This window comes from Camelus ferus, chromosome X (assembly GCF_009834535.1).
Source record: "Camelus ferus isolate YT-003-E chromosome X, BCGSAC_Cfer_1.0, whole genome shotgun sequence".
Lineage (NCBI taxonomy): Eukaryota > Metazoa > Chordata > Mammalia > Artiodactyla > Camelidae > Camelus > Camelus ferus.
Genome location: NC_045732.1, coordinates 98,494,124 through 98,511,297, shown reverse-complemented (window position 1 = coordinate 98,511,297; position 17,174 = coordinate 98,494,124).

Sequence of the window (17,174 nt, the reverse complement as noted above, 5' to 3'; positions counted from 1 at the left end):
GCCAGAACTTGTTTCTCCTTCAGCATTTATTTATACTAAAATATGCATAATCCATTGAATAAAAGGCTATTAGATTTTAAAGGGCCTTTAGAATTCATTTCACCCAGCCTTTCATTTTCAGAGGAGGAAATTGCAGGCTAAGAAATTTACTGTGTCACCATCTCATATCTTATTAGTGGCAGAACCAAGGCCCAGACCTGGATCTTGTAATTTCTTATCTAGTCATTTTTTGTATTGCACTCTCACATTTTATTAGCACTCATTTCAAAGCTCTTGTAAGAGTTCTCCGTCCTTTCCCTCTTTTACCCACCAGCTCAACAACTTTACTTTGCTTCGTGGTGCTACTACTGTTAGTATCATCTCTGTAGCTTACACGGACAGCTATAAGGCTATGAAAACATGACAGTCACATGCAGATATGAACAACTGATGAATATTTAAGTGTTAAGTGTGCTTGATATTACATCAATTTTAGAGTCAGCATTAAGATATCTCATAATTTTGGGATAAAATGTTAAACAAAGGAGGGCTGAAGAAAGTTTATGGACTTTGATGGGTAAAGATTGCTTTGGTACATACGCTCAGCTGATGTTTATACTGGCAAACAAATAACGAGACAGCATATATGCATCACATTGAATTTTACACAGTGACAGCAGATTCAGCTCAAATGGACTGGATATGTGACTTCTCTGATATCCCCACACTTCTTCCTGCCCCAGAGTAAAAAAGTCAGGGAGATGAGATGTAACCCTGAGGGAGCTATTGAGAACCTGGTTCATCAGTTGCTTTTGAAGTCGCCATTTTCCTGTGCAACCATTAAATTTCATTCCTCTTTTAACTCTCTCTGTATTCTGTGTTAGATGTCAAGTTCATAGCTTTCAGGAGAACTACTGTGAGGCATGTGTTCAAATCACGGTGGATGCCACAAGTGAAAATGTGGTCTTCACCAGATTTCAAGGTCCTCGAGGGCTGAGACTACACCTTCTTAGTCACTGTATTCTATAACACATGCTTTCCCTTAGTCTTGGTTTGATGTTTGTTGATTTCAAGTCCATGCAACTGCAGTGCAAAAGTCTTCCCCAAAGGGCCTACCCCGTTCCTTCTAGCTTTGTCTGCACTTATATATGTGTTGGAAACTCCTGGGATTGCTGCAACCCTCGTTGATCCCTCCCCATCTCATTTCTTGTATTTTACTCAGACTTTCATGTTTCTCCACAGATTGTCTTCTGAAGGCAGAATACTCTTAGTTCTTCTCATTCTTCTAAAATGCTAGGCAGAAAAACATTGAAGTTGAATCAGTTTAAATAGCTAAGTACATAATTGTGTAACATTTATTATCATTAACAGCTTTTGTATAGATCTTATTTTCTAGCTTGATTTGAAGTGGTTGATTGGTTTTCAGTGGCCATAAAAGCAAATTTAAGTTAATAACATACTTTGAGTTTCCCCTGGATGTGTCTAAACTTAAGTGCTCTGTGATTCCATGAGCACTCAGTGAGGAGCCAGAGGACCAGTGTTTTAATCTAATGAGCAATATGGCCTTAGGCAAATGAGTTCATATCTTAGTTCCTCATCTATAAAATGAGTTAGAAGAGGTGATCACTTTAGGTCCCTTTCTAGTTACATCACTTGATGACTTGTCAGTCCTCTTGCAAGAAGCAAGGTAGTAAAAGACAGCAATCAACTTGAAGGCTAAATCTGGCCCCATACCTGGTTTTGTACTGCCTGTGGTCAAAGTGTATTTTTTCCTCATTTTGAAAGGGTTATATAGATAAAACGAGAATATGCAACAGAGACCTAAGTGGTACACAAAGCCTAAACTGTTTACCATCTGTCCATCTGGCCGCTTACGGAAAACATTTGCTGACCTCTCCTATAAAGGATGTGAACATAGCCTCCTGTCCCAGCTCTCTCTTCTTACCATTTCCACTGCCTAAGGTATATTTTGTCATTTTCTGTGCCCCCAGTTTCTTCTGCTACATATAGTAATAGTACATACAAATACAGTGAAGATCAAATGAGTTTATATTACAAAATATTAGGTCTTGCCATGGAATTCTTAAATGCTGTTGTCAGTAGTCATGTATTAACTTGCAATGGGTGATCAACCAGTTGAAAAGGAGATTATGGAGGGCAAATAAGAGGACCTGGAGCCATGATATTTAGAAGTGGAATGGGACCCAAATACCATCTAATCAGCTTATTATTATTAAAGGTGACTGAGACCCAGTCATATAATTTGTTTTTGTTTGAGCCTGTACACTTTTATCAGAGTCACATGATGATTCTTAACCCTAGATCCTGGCTCATGAGCTCATTTATTTTTAGCTTTTTATTATGCAATAAATTTAGGCTTCTAAAAAAGTTACAATAATGGTACAAAAAATTTCCATATACCTTTCACTCAGATTTTTCAAATGTTATTATTTTGCTACATTCTCTCTTTTCATAAGGACAGATAGATATAGTTATAAATCGAGTTTTTTCTGAACTGTTTGAGATTGGGTTGCAAATAAGATGTCCATTTATCCCTAAAACTTCAGTATGTTTTTCCTAAAATCAAGGACAATCTCTTATATAACCGCAGTACAATTGTCATAATAAAAAATAGTGTTTTTTAATCTATAATCATTATTCAAATGTTGTCATTTGTCTCACTAATGTTCTTTATAGTGAAAGTATTTCTTGATTGGGTCCTTTGAGAGCACAGATTTAATTTTTAATGGAGAAACATGTCCCTAATAGGTTTTTGAAGATTCATTAATAACATGTATTTCAAATCTTCTCAACATGCTGATTCCATGCATTTTAAGGACAGAGGTGAAGTTCCTTTGAGATATCTTTTTTTCCTTTGCCTTCATCAATCCAAAGTGGTGAGCAAGCTGCAAGTAACATTTCCTCATATGCTAGCGGAAACCATTAGCGCAAGTGACATGTTCCTGGATTTTAAGTGGTTCTGTTCAGTGTGGTCCAACACTTAGATGAATGGTTATTCCCATTTAAACCTCAGAGCGAAAATGAAGTAAGAATTTGGCACATTTTACTTCCTGCTTAAAATAGACAAATCTCATAAAATCGAGACTTAGATCAAACTGTCATATTTACTTAGCAAATGACACATTGATAGGACCACATCTTGGAACTTGAGAGATTTGTCTGAGGCTGATGGAGGTGGGGATGTGTAAGAGAGAGGATCCCTTTTTGGAATTCTTTTCCTTTATCTTGTTTGACCTATATCCCAAGAGAAAAGATTTATCTATACCATTTGTTCAGAAAGATGGGCAAAGCACACCCATGTCTCTTCTAGCATTGTCTTGGGGTTCAATTCAGAAGGGCTAGGTTGTGCTATAAACAGGTTCCTTTGATATATTTGTTGGGTAAAAACCCTTGGAGGGGTTGTCATTGCTCCAGTGTACTATTCAATCGCCTCACAAGGTGCATCTTTCTAGTGGAATTCTTGTCTTAAAAATGCTATTCATTTTACAATTGCTTTTTGAAGCAAAAGTAGAACTAAGATAATGCTGTTGTTCAAGAGGACTTCTTTGTTCAGATTGAAGACTATATATTTCAGTACCAATTCTTCACTCCCTCTATACATTATTACTTAGTACTTCTTTGCTCAGCACCTGATATTTTTTCTTTTTTTTTAAAACCTTTTGTTGTAAAATATAATAGACATATAGAAGAGTGCACAAAATATATAGCTTATCAATTTCCACACCGTAAACACTCAACAAGTAATTACCACACAGCTCAGATGAAGAGACTGAAGGCCACCGTTTTCTCCGGACGCCATCATGCGCCCTCTTTCAAGTACTCAATCATCATTCCTCCTTACAGATAACCTCTGTCTTCATATTTATAGTCATTGTGGCCTAAATTTTCTTTATAGTGTTAGCATCTATATTTATATTTCTAAACCCTGACACGTTGCTTATTTTTGAATTCTATATAGATGGAATTATACAGTACTTATTCTTTTGTGTCTTTTTTTCCCCCTCAATATTATATTTTTGGGACACATCAAGATTTTCCTGTGTTGGTGTAGTTCGTTCTCTGTTGTTTAGGGATAAATAGACCACATTCGCCTCTAGGAAATAGATCCTGGGTTTGTTTCAGTTTTTAGCTATTATGAATAATGCTTTATTGTGTACGCACATGCGTTTTTGTTAGTTTTATACTTAAGAGTGAGGATTGTGGGGTCGTGTGTAGGGAGATTATAATCCTGGTTTGCTTACATCAGTTTTCGTTAATACCTATTGTCCTGGTGTAATTATTTATATTTCCCCTTTTACTTTAAAAAAATCTTTGATAAAATAGGACATCATAATCATGGGATATATATTTTGGTGTTCACATTTAAGATAATGCCAAGTGGTTTTTCAACATGGTTGTACCAATTTAAATACAATTCACATACATTACCAGCAATGTAAGATTTTCTGTTGCTCCTCATATTCATCAATACTTGTTATTTTCAGCCTTTTTATCTCTTCTGGTGGGTGTATAGCAGTATATCATCATAAATTTAATATTTATTTCCCTGAGTACTATTGAGATTGAACACTTTTTCAAGTATTTATTGGTATTTTGGATTTCTGCTTTATTTTTGTGGATATATGAGAATTGCTCGAGTTCTGTCATGTTTTGAAATATTAAAAGTCTTTAATAATATAGCCGTATTATAAGGTGATAGGTTTAGAGTTGTTTTATCACTTATTATTGTTACTATCTCTAAAGAAGCTTTTTGTGGAAGCATTGTATCTGATGTTAAGAAAGCTAGATCCACTTCGTATTGGTTGGTCATTGTTTGAATATTATGCCTTTCTCAATCATTTTACTTTTCAACAATTGTGTATCCTTATATTTTGGATATGTCTCTTCTACACAGCATATTCTTTTAAATACAGTCTATGAGTCTAACTAAAATGCCAAGTTAATTGACAAGTCAGTGAAATAACTGATACCTTTGAGATTAAATCTACTGTCGTACTATGTTTATTATTTTTTTCTTTCAAATTTTTTTTTTGCTTTTTTTCCTTTCAAACGTACTTTGGGTTTATTGATTTGGGTTGATTGTATTATATTTCTGTTTTCCCCCTGGCTATCTATATATTCTTTATTTGATCTGTTTGTAATTAACCTAGAAATTATAACATCCATCCTTGACTTTATTTTACTATAGTAAAAACAGTTAACATGCGAGCTCCCTTCTTACCAACATTTAGTGTAAAATTATTGTTGACTGTAAGTTCATTTTTGTACAGCAGGTCTCTAAAGCTTATTCGTCTTGCTTGACTGAAAATGTGTTGATGAGTTAACTCCCCACTTATCCCTGCCTCTGGTCCCTGGCAACCACTCTACTCTTTGATGCTATAAATTTGACTATTTCAGATGCCTCATATAAGTGGAATCATGCAGTATTTCCCATTTTGTGACTGGGTTATTTTACTTATTAGCACAGTGTCTTCAAGGTTCCTGCCTGTTGCCACATATTGCAGGATTGCCTTTTGTCAAGGCTGAATAGTATTCCACTGTATGTACACACCACATGTTCTTTATCCTCACATCTGGCAGGAGACATTTAAATTGTTTTCATGTCTTGGCTATTGTTGATAGTGCTGTAATGAGTGGGGGAATGCTCATGTCTCTTTGAAATCCTTATTTCAATTTTAATTTAAATAATTGTAATTGTCATTAAATATCCAGAAGTGGGATTGCAAGGTCATATGTTCTATTTTTATTTTTTTAAGGAATCTACATACTGTTATCCATAGTGGCTGCATTGTTTTGCATTGCCACCGACTGTTTACAAGGGTTTCAGTGTGCCAGATCCTTTCCAACAGTTGTTTGTTTTTTTAAAAATAATCACCATCTTGAGAGGTGTGAGGTGATGGCTCATTGTGGTTTTGATTAGTATTTACCAGATGATTGGTGTCATTGAGCATTTTTCATACATCTCTTGGCTGTTTGCTTTTTTGAAGAAACATCTATTCAAGAACTTGACCCATCTTAAAAACTGTTACTAAGGCTTTTTGTTTTTGTTTTTGTTTTTGTTTTTTGCTGTTGAACTGTTGGCATTCCTTATATATTTTGGAAATTAAGCCCTTGTAAGGCAAGTCTAGTAGTGACAAACTCCCTCAACTTTTGTTGGTTTGGAAAATTCTTTATCTTGCCTTTATTTCTGAAGGAAAACTTTGCCAGGTAAGGTCTTCATGGTTGGTAGTTTTAGCACTTTTGAATATATCATTGAACTCTTTCCTACTGTACAGGTTTTCTGCTTCGGACTCCACTGATAGCCTTATGGCAGTCCCCTTGTATGTCAGAAATTTTCCTCTTGCTGCCTTTTTAAAATTCTGTTTCTCTTTGTTTTTAGACACTTTTATTATAATGTGTCCTGGAGAAGATCTTCTTCATTTAAAAGTTTTCGCTGACCTGTGGGCTTCATGAACTTAGATATCCAAATATCTCCCCACATTTTGGAAGATCTCATCCATTATTTTCTTTACTTTTTTTTGGGGGGGGGGTGGGGGTCAGGTAATTAGGTTTAATTATTTTTAGAAAAGGTACTGGGGCTTGAAGCCAGGACCTTGTGCATGCTAAGCACACACTCTACCATTTGAGCTATACTTTCCCCTCCATTATTTTTCTAAATTTACCTTTTCTCCCTTTCTGTCTTCTTCTGGGGCTTCAATAAAGCATAGATTGTTCATTTTAATTGTGTCTTGTAATTCATGGAGGCTTTCTTCACTCACTTTCATTCTTTGTTCTTTGTTTCTGCTAACATTATACTTTCAAATGTTCTGTCTTGTACTTCATAGATGGTTTCTTCTGCTTGATCCATCATTTTTGCCTTTCTTTCTGGGATTCTGCTTTCATATATGCTAACTTTTTTGCTGTATCTTTTATATCTTTTACTTCTCTTATTTTCTTTAAATTTTTCTCTTCCTCAGTAGGGTTTTTATAATTTCCATTTCATTAGTTTCTTAATGTTAAGCTTACCCATTACATTCCTCAATTTGGTTATTGAACTATTCAGTTCTAGAATTTTTATTGGATTCTTTTTCAAGCTTTTATGTTTTTATGTTGTTTTGACAAATAAAAATGCATGTATTTTGTGTACAGTATATTTTCATATATGTGTCTATTATGAAATGATTACCAGACTCAAACTGATGAACACATTTATCACCTTCCATAGTTGTTTTTTTCTTGTGATAAGAATACTTGTGATCTACTGTCTTTGAAAATTCCACAGTATCAGAGTGTAGAATGGTGGTTAACATACGCTGGTGGATGGGTGAAAATAGAAGATACTGATCAAAGGATACAGAGTTTCAATTATCAGCTAAATAAGTTCTGGAAACCTTATGTACAGCATTGTTGACTAGGGTTAAGAATGTTGTGTTCTTTTTATAATATCAAGTTCTTTGCTAAAATTTTCAAGTTGACTGTTATTTACATGAAAATATTAAGCACAGTGTGTTATACCTTTTAATCTTTATGTAAGTTTTGTGAATCTCTTCTATCTTTTGTGCTCTTTCTCTCTGTTTATCTTTTTTTTCTATAAGCCAAATGTTTTATGTATCTTTTTTACATGGTTATCTTTGGTTTGCTGGATGCTGTGTTTTTTTTGTAAACAGTTTTTCAAACATTTTAGAATAGTTTTTAGATTTAAAGAAAAGTTGCCAAGATACTACAGAGAGTTTCTCTATGCACCACATCTACTATCCCATATTATTAACACTTTAATATATTTGTCATAATAAATAAACCAGTATCAATACATTATTATTAACTAGTTTCCATACTTCATTCCAATTTCCTTCATTTTTACCTAATTTCCTTTTTGTGTTCCAGGACCCCATGCAGGGTACCATATTGCATTTAATTGTCATTTATCCTTAGACTCCTGTGTCCTGGCTGTGACAGTTTCTCAGAATTTCCTTGCTTTCATGACCTTGACAGTTCTGTGGAATGTCTGTCAGTTGGGATTTATCTGGGTCATGGTATCATGTGGTTTAGATGCAGTTAGTATAAAAATATCATACTGATTAGAGGTAAGAAATGATTCTCCAAACAGCTATTATGCGAACGAAAGCAGGTCAACCCAGTTATTAGTACAGTTTCTCCGAGAGGGTCATGTTGTGAGTGGAGGATGACGATTCTCCATGGCTGCCATTGTGGGGCTCAGTAGCTTACTGGAGATTTTACTAAATGATACAAAGTTTCCTTAAAGGTGAACCTTAGGTCTCTAGTTAAGGGGTCACTGGCAGAAGTTCATCTCATATGACCAAAATGAGATCTGGATATTTGAAAAACAACACACAAAATTAGCAGACAACTGAAACGTAAAGGCACAAAATACATGGTATTTAAGTGGCGAAAGTTTTTTGTTCCACCTGTGGGTGTCGCCACAGTAGTTCTTTATTGCTTCCAAAGTGGCTCCTGAAAATATACAGTCAAATCTAAGTACATTCAGCAATAATAATATTATGGCTAAAATTGGAGCTATTGATAACTGGAAAATACCCAATATTTTTGGAAAGCCAATATGTCCTTTATTGAATGTATAGATGACAAGTTTCTTCTGACTCAAGCTTACGTTATCTAGTTCTTGTTCTAAAATCTTTCCCCGTATTATTTGCGATGATCATTTCAAAACACTCATGTAACACTGGGCTGTGTACTTCAGCGTATCTTAAAGGAGTTAACCTGAGGAAAACAGGCCCCTGCTAAGTGTTCAGAATTATTTATATTATGAAGAATAAACACTTCATAATCACATGAATGTCAGGATCAAGGCTTCCTGAGGTCACTGAAATAAATGAAGGCAACATTTAGTGAAAGGGAAAGGGAAATGCCATACAAATGAGAATGGGAGATGGCGTAGAAAACGAGCAGCTAAAGGCAGAAAAGAGAAACTGCAAAAATGAATGAAGGTGAATTGATAGTAGGCATTTCATATGTCAGAAAGAAGGCAGAGAAATGGTGAGGTGATTATAGGCCAGCTTCTCAGAAAAGGAGTTTCTCATAAAAGAAGATAATGGCATATGAAATTGGCTAGGGGAATTGAAAAGGAAGAAAGTGGCAATATGGTATTAACAAAGCGGCAAGTTAAAAGGTACGAAAACAGGAAACGACAAACTGGGGAGCAAACTACCACCTGACTGTGATGGGATCAGCCAGGGTCCCTCAAGCATTTTACTGCTATGCCTCAGCTCATCGTCACCCTCAGGAGGAATGGTGACTTCCTTGTGACACCGTCAGTGTCCTGAGGTGTCTCTGAATCCTTTTCATTACATAGGTTGTGACTAACAACTTATCTTTTCCAAGGAAAGGTTCTAATTTATCAAAGATAACCAATGCTAAGTAAAGAACAGCAACTTTAAACGTATGGTAGCATTTTATATTTACTACGGTAAAAGCAGCTATGGATTTTTTTTTAATGCAGATGAAGTTCTTGAACATAGAAGCAAATTCAGAGATGCTGAGTGCCAATATAGCATCAACCGAATTGCATTCTTAAGCTTCAAACTGCTGAAAAAAATTTGGGTGTTTCTGCAGGGATCATGAATACTGCAGGTGCCTTGTTTAAAAAAAAAAAACAAAAAAACTTGGTGCTAGTGGTAACAATCTAGCTGGTTAATAGAGCCTATTTCCCCATGCTGTTACTATGTCTGTCTTATTTCAGTCGTCATCAATTTCTCCTCATGGTTGGGTCCTTATCAATTAAAAGTTAGTCAACTATGTTTATGGGACTCTTGAAAAAGGATGATTGTATTAGCCAACTTTGTTTTATAGCACTGTATATTTGGGCCACAACTTTCCTATCCCTTATCTCAGGTGATCCTCAACATTGTCCAAAGAAGTATGTTTGACAAAGACTGTCTTTTTCTTTGTTTCAATGTAGGCTCAGAAAAAAAGGTGCAGTGATAATGTGCAGAGTTGTCTGACTAGCGCGTGGCAGCATCTGGACAGTACCCCACGTCTCCTGCCCTCTAGTGCTCGGCTCTTCCTGGCACGCCAGACGTTCATTTTTAAAGTTCTTGCTCCTTTGGTTCTTCATTTATTACATTTCTTTCCTTTCGTCCTTTTTCTCTTTTTCCTCTTACGAAGACAAAAAGCAGAGTGGTAGTTGACACTTTTTGGAGAACCTGGGAATCCCTTTTGAGGTGCAGTGGTTAAAGTTCAAAAGTGAATTTATGGCTGGAAAGGATGGATAAATTACACTCTTCATGTGCGTTTATAACCGTATTTATGGACTTTCGATATCTTGGACTCTCCCCTACTCCCTTCTTGCTGTGCTGTGTGTATGAAAGAGAAGAGACAGAGCAAGTCTGATTACTTTTGGTGATTAGGAGATCTTGGGTTCTATGTCTGTGAGTCAGGTAGCTTAAAAATTATTATGTACCATGTGTTAACTCTGCTATGTGTCAAACGCTGTGTCAGGTTTTTATATATAAAGAACAGTGTGATATCCTAGTTGCAAAGGTCAGTAGTCATTCTAGTATTACTTTGACCTGTAGGTGACTTCCTTGAAAAATAGGTTTTATTTCTTTTATTCATAATCTCTGTATGACATACATTTTTAGCAGCTGGGTCGTCTGAGATTTTTCTTCAGTTGTGTCTACTTGCTGCTTGTTGTCTGAAACCATTAGTCTGCCAAGGGCTGGGCCTGGATAGTTCAGTCCCCATTCCATCAACCCTGAAGATGGTTTCCTTGCCAGCTGCAGGAGAAAATGTATTATGTAGTTGCTGAAGACATGCAACTTGATTCCTTTGTTTTTTTTCTCTATGAGTATTTAATGCCAGGCTGAATGGCATATATGTGTGACATAACTCCTTGGCAAGCCAGGCCAGAATGAAGATCCTGAGTATCTGACAGATCTGGTTAGAACAAGGAGTAGCCCTGAAAGGGAGATGGGAGGGTAGGAAAGACATATTTTAATTCTGTATGTTTTAGAGAGTCAGCCTTAACTAGAGAAAACTGGACAGCCTTAAGTTAGAGAAGGTGTGAAGACAGTTTCCCAGTGTAGGAGAGCTAGAGTTCCTTTCCCTAGTCTCAAGAAGTATGTGCTTAGAATCTTAAAAGATGAGGCAACATTCTGTGAGATAGGACCATAAGTGAATAATTAGCTAGATTTAATTAAAAATCATAAAGCTGCTATAACTAATTGACTGGCATTGCCGTTTACATGCATCCCTTGCAGTACTGGCGCTGGCCATCATGAGTCTGCCAGAGCTATGAACGTTGCTGACACTCAGCCTTTGAAATTGCCTTCTGACACTGACTCAGTCCTTTAGACTTCTTCCCTTGTGACAAAGCTGTATTCTTTGAGGTTATATTTAATTTTGAAAGCAAAGTCATTTAAATGTATACTTTACAATGTGTTTCATTAAACCGAATAAATCCCTCTTGTAGTAAAAAAAAAAAAAAAAAAAAGAGGGGGGAGCTTTCTTTGTATGCTTCTAAAACGGTGTTAAGCCTCCTTGCTAAGCATATTTGTAACACAGCAGTTTGAATGGCATCATGGGAAGGAGCTATAGCCTCCCAGTCTGATCACTTTGAAAGGGATACCATTTCTGTTTGTTGAAAATTAGTCTCAGTGTTTCATGGCAACAAGCGTGCTTAGCCTACCTCCAAACCCTTACTTGTCAATTATCTTTATCATCCTGTTTGACTTTAGCCCATTTCTCATTTCTTTCATATAATAAGCATGCACTATATCCACTTCTGCTCTTTCATTTGGAATGAAGACTACATGCAAACTAAATTATTTGGGAGGGAAAATCTGGTGGATAAAACACCAAATTCATTTTTCTTAGATTGTCATTTATTTAAAAAGCAGCAAAATTACAAAAAGAGACCAGTTCTTTAAGTACAAAATGCAAGAGCTCAAAAAAATCAGTTATTTCCTCGTTTTGATGCTATAACATTAAGCAAAATTTCAACTTTCCTTCGTGTAGTCATTTGGCTCCCAAACCAAAAGTAATGCAAAAGGGATTTATAAGTTGACATCATGCTAATGTTACATAAAGTAAATTAATAAGTATTTCTAACATATTAAATTATAATTAAACATTACATTAGAAATAAATTTTTTGGTGACTTGTGTACTAATATGCTATCAACATTGAATATGTTTTTACCTAAAATATTTCCCTTAATACTTCTAAGAAACAACAAACACTATTTTAAAATATTTCTTGAGAGATTTATTAGGCCAAAAAAGTGTGGAAAATAATTTTCTAGAAAATAAGTCATGTAAGAAATTTGTCTGATTCATTATGTATTTGGTGGGTGGAAACTTTTCTGTAATTAAAATACTTGTTTTAAGATTCATGAGGCTTCATTTTCTGAATTAGAATTTTACATTAAGGAAGCAGCTTCTGGATTATTTCCCTGCTTCCATGGTTAGAGGATGTGGAGAGCAACTCAGTCTCCAGACGAAACAAATGGATGAGAAGTTTTAACTCTGAGAATGGGGAATCTGTGAGGTAATAATAGGATTTGATGTCTATGGAAATCATAAAAGAGTTTTGAAAGGGCAATGAAGCAATGTTTTGAGACTCCCAGAATATTAGACCTCAGTGGGCCCCTACTGAGTCTTGAAAGGTCATTTCAGGATGAATGGAAGGCAACTTTCCTCACACAGCAGGGGACAAACTTATGGAAATCTTTCCCCAGAAAGGTGTGTAATTCAGGACACATAATCTCAAAGGGACTTGGATAAACATCTCAATGATAGATTTAAATAAATAACTGAGAAAAACAAGATGTTTTCTTACTACTACTTGGTGTTAATTCAGAAAATGCTTTGCTTTATTGCACTATGGGTATTAGGCCACTTATGTTTATTGTGATTACTGATCAATTTAGATACATTTTTTCCAACTTATTTTAAGCTTTTGAATTGTGTCGCTTTTTCTATGCTTCTTTTCTCCTTTTTTTGCCCTCATTTGGACTGTTTTTTTTTTTTTAACACGAATGCATTTTGTCATTTCTACTTATTTGGAAATTATACAGTCTACTTCTATATTGGTGATTCACCTTTAAAAGTGTATCATGCATATATATCAAATTCTAAACATAATTTGTTTTTAAATATATTTTTATTGAAGTATAGTCAGTTTACAATGTTGTGTCAACTTCTGTACAATTTCAGGAACATACACATACTAGTTTTCATATTCTTTTTAACCACAAGTTACTACAAGATATTGAATATAGTTCCCTGTGCTATACAGTATAAACTTGTTGTTTACCTATTTTATATATAGCAGTTAGTATCTGCTTTCAATCCCCAGTAAACGATACTGGAACTCCAGTCACCTCTAAACTTATATACTGTTGTTACTATTTGTGTTTTTTATCCCCATAATTAGTAATTATTATTTTTACTATCTATGCTTATTTAGATTTGTTCTCCTTGTTTGCCAATTTATTTGTTCACCATTCTTTCCTTTAACTTAGTCATATACCTGGGATAATTTTCTTTCTGAAAAAGTGGTAAACACAATTTTTGTTTGAATTTTTGCTGCCATTCTTAAAAAGATAGTTTTCATACCTACACAGTTCTAGATTGATTCCTTTGCCTCAGCACTTTGAAGACATTGTTCCACCGTGCTCTGCAGTACCTTCTTGCTGTGGAGAATCCTATTCTCAGTCCAGTTTTCTTTGTAAGTTTCCCATCTTTTTTCTGTGGCTGTGTTTAAGATCTTCTTTTCTCTCTTTGGTGTTTTATAGTTATACCACGGTGTGTCTGTTTCCTTAGTATGTAGCATATTTCCAAAGGGGAGGAAGCATGTCTTTCATTAATTCTTTCATCTTGTCAGCCATTATGTCTTTGAATATTGCTTCCACTGTTTTCTTAATTCTCTTTCAAGAACTTTATTTAGATATAGCGCAAGTCTTCCCATTATATCCTCTAAATTTCTGAATTTCTGTTTCCTGCTTTCCAAATCTTGTCTCTATTTTATTTTGGATATTTATTGGTGTTTAATCTTCCCATTTACTTATTCTCTTCAGCTGTATCTAATGTGTTGAACTCATCCAGTAAGTTGTAATTTCAGTCACATTTTTAGATCTAGATGTTATATTTTGCTTCTTTCAAATCTGCCTGTTTTTATCTTATAAAATTTTGATATCTTGGAGTCAGTAAGTATTTTCTTGTTTCTGCTAATTCTAAGCATGGTTTTGCTGTCGCTGAATTCATTTTGTGTGGATTTTGAGGGTCTGGGTTAAGGATGCTTTCCTATTGAGAAAGTTTACTTCTTGGTGTCAAGACTTGTTTCTAACCTGAGATCTTTTTAACTTAATTTCTTAGTTTGGGGTATCCTGAGGATGATAAAAATTTAAACCCCAGACATAAGTGAAAGAAGGTCTATTGTTGTACTCCTAGAAGAGATTATTTATTAATACCTTGAGCTGTAGTAGAATGAGGCATTTCTTCTCTTGGATTCCCATTACTGTTGGCAGTTTTTTTTTTTTTTAAGTGTCTCCTCAGACAAGGGAAACAAAAGCAAAATTAAACAAATGGGACTACATCAAACTAAAAAGGAAGATTCTTCACAGCAAAGGAAAACATCAACAAAACAGACTACGTACCAAATTGGAGAAGGTATTTGCAAATCATATCCAATAGAGGATTAGTATCCAAAAAATATAAAGAACTTATATAACTCAACAACAACAACAACAAAAACTCACTTTAGAAAGAGTGGGCAGAGGAGCTGAGTAGACATTCTTCCAAAGAATACATGCAGATGGCCAACAGGCCCAAGAAAAGATGCTCAACAGCACTAATCATTGGGGAAGTGCAAATGAAAACCACAGTGAGATACTGCCTCATGCCTGTTAGAATGGCTGTTATCAAAAAGGAAGAAATGAGTGTTGGCAAGGATATGGAGAAAAGGGGACCGTCGTAACACTGTTGATGGGAGGGTACATTGGTATAGCCACTGTGGGAGACCACATGGAGAGTCCTCAACTAAAAATAGAAATACCGTATGACACAGCTCTTCCAATTCTAGGTATTCGTCCAAAGAAGAGGTACATGTATATCCAATGGAATAAGTCTCAACCACAAAAATCAATGAAATAGTTCCATTCGCAACATGGATGGACTTTGAGGGGAGTAGGCTGAGTGAAATAAGTTAGCTGGAGAAAGACAACTACTGTATTATTTCACTCCTGTAGAATAGAAGAAAACAAAAAAAAAAAGAGGAAAGAACAAACTGAACCAAAGAAAAACAAACATGTAGATAAAGAGAACAGAGTAGCATTTACCAGAGGGGAAGAGGGTGGAGGGTGAAATGGATAAAGGAAGTTAACTGCTGATGGATGGAAATTAGATTTTTTGTGTTGAATTTAGCATAGTGTATTCAGAAGTAAAAATATAATCTTTACATGATACTTACATATCATAAAGCAATGTTATCTCAATTAAAAATTTTTTTTAAAAGAAATGATGTTTGGGAAGATGAGAAATCTTCTGAAATGGACCTTAGAGCCCAGGACTAGACCTGGGATGTATGTACTCAGGGTGGCATTTTCTTTCTTTGGTATTTTTTCCCTGGAAAACTTCCTTTTATATGTTTGTATCCTCCTCATTTGTATAGGTTAATAAGGAATGTTGTGTACGCTTGAAAATACTTTGAACAGAGTAACTATGGGGGGGAAAACTCATTCTCCCTAACTTCAAAATATGGCTTCCTTTTAATATGTTTCTTTTTATTCTTTGAATTTTTAATTTTTGGCTTAGTTCTATAAGAAAAGAGACCAAATAGAAGGAAGCTCATATCAGCAGCCAGAAACAAGTCCTCAGAAACCAAAGCTATGAAAACTAGAAACATCTGTGTCAGTATTTCAGCAAATATGGAGACAGGCCAGGATTCTTTCAGAAAGGCTGAGCTATTTGGTACCAGGTACAGTAATACATTTTTTTCCCCTTAGTGTTGAGAAACTCTGTCATTGCTTATGAGATTTCCTGACAGTTCACTTCCCTCTACAAAACATGGCAGTGAGAAAAGCATGGCCCCTGACTGCTGGGTGCCTGCTGCTGTCCTGGCACTCTGATGTAGACCGGGGTGTTCTGTTGAACAGAAAAGAATTTCTCTGAACACCAGCATCGATCAAGGACACTCTGTGATCAAGAGAGAGCAAGACAAAACAAGACCACTTGGTAACTATGGCTGAGCCCAGACAAAAAACAAGACCGCTTTCCAAACCACAAAAATGACCAAACATCTTCCTCTCCCGGTGAATACACATGACGGCTCCTGCTCCATCAATTAGATTCGTAGCCCCACTGCTTTCCTTGTTCCTCTTCCATAAAAATTACTGCGTTCCAATCTTAGAATTACTGCTGCTTCCTTAGAGAGCCTCATCCAGAGCATGGCCCCGAGTACTTAAACCCTCTTCAGAATAACCCAGGACCAGCCCAAATTTTGTGACACATTCTTTCTCGAAAATACCTCCAGTTTCTCCATGGTGTACTGTCCCCTCATTGCAGTAAACCAATATATTTAACTTTGTGCAACGATAGATGTGTCTCTGGTGGTCTTTGCCTGGAGGGCATTGACTCCTAGGTGACATAGAATTGCATCTTCCCCCAGTTAAGACAAATTTTTGTCTTGTAAGTTTTATTAGAAAATTTCAGCAGGTTTTCAGAGCACTGGTTTCACAAGGCACGGGACTGACATTCCACTTTTGTTCGCTAATGATGTACATAGAGCTTGTACCAATCTGTAGAATAAAAATGGCGGGAGAGTTGGAGTGAGTATTTTGAAGAGACTTACTTTTTACTATATTGGTGACACTCTTAAGTGACACTGCTTCTCTAGTCTGATTTCCCATTAGCATTCCAGCATTATTCACACTGGTTGTTGACTTTCATCTGTACGCATCCTACCCCACTTCCAGAGACCTAGTGCAACCACTGTGAAATCAGCTGGGCCCCTGTACAGTAGAAGAGAAATCAGAATTACACATTGGCTTTTTAAAATTCAATAAGTATCATCTCGTGGGTCAGGTGAAACCAGTTGCGTGTAAACTTGGAGTGTCACAAAATACGGTTTGTGTTGCTTTCAGAGAAAAAGGAAGTTTGGTGGGCTGAGATAGCAAAGGGGACCGTGGAAGTCTGGGTTGATTTCCTACCCTCAGAGCA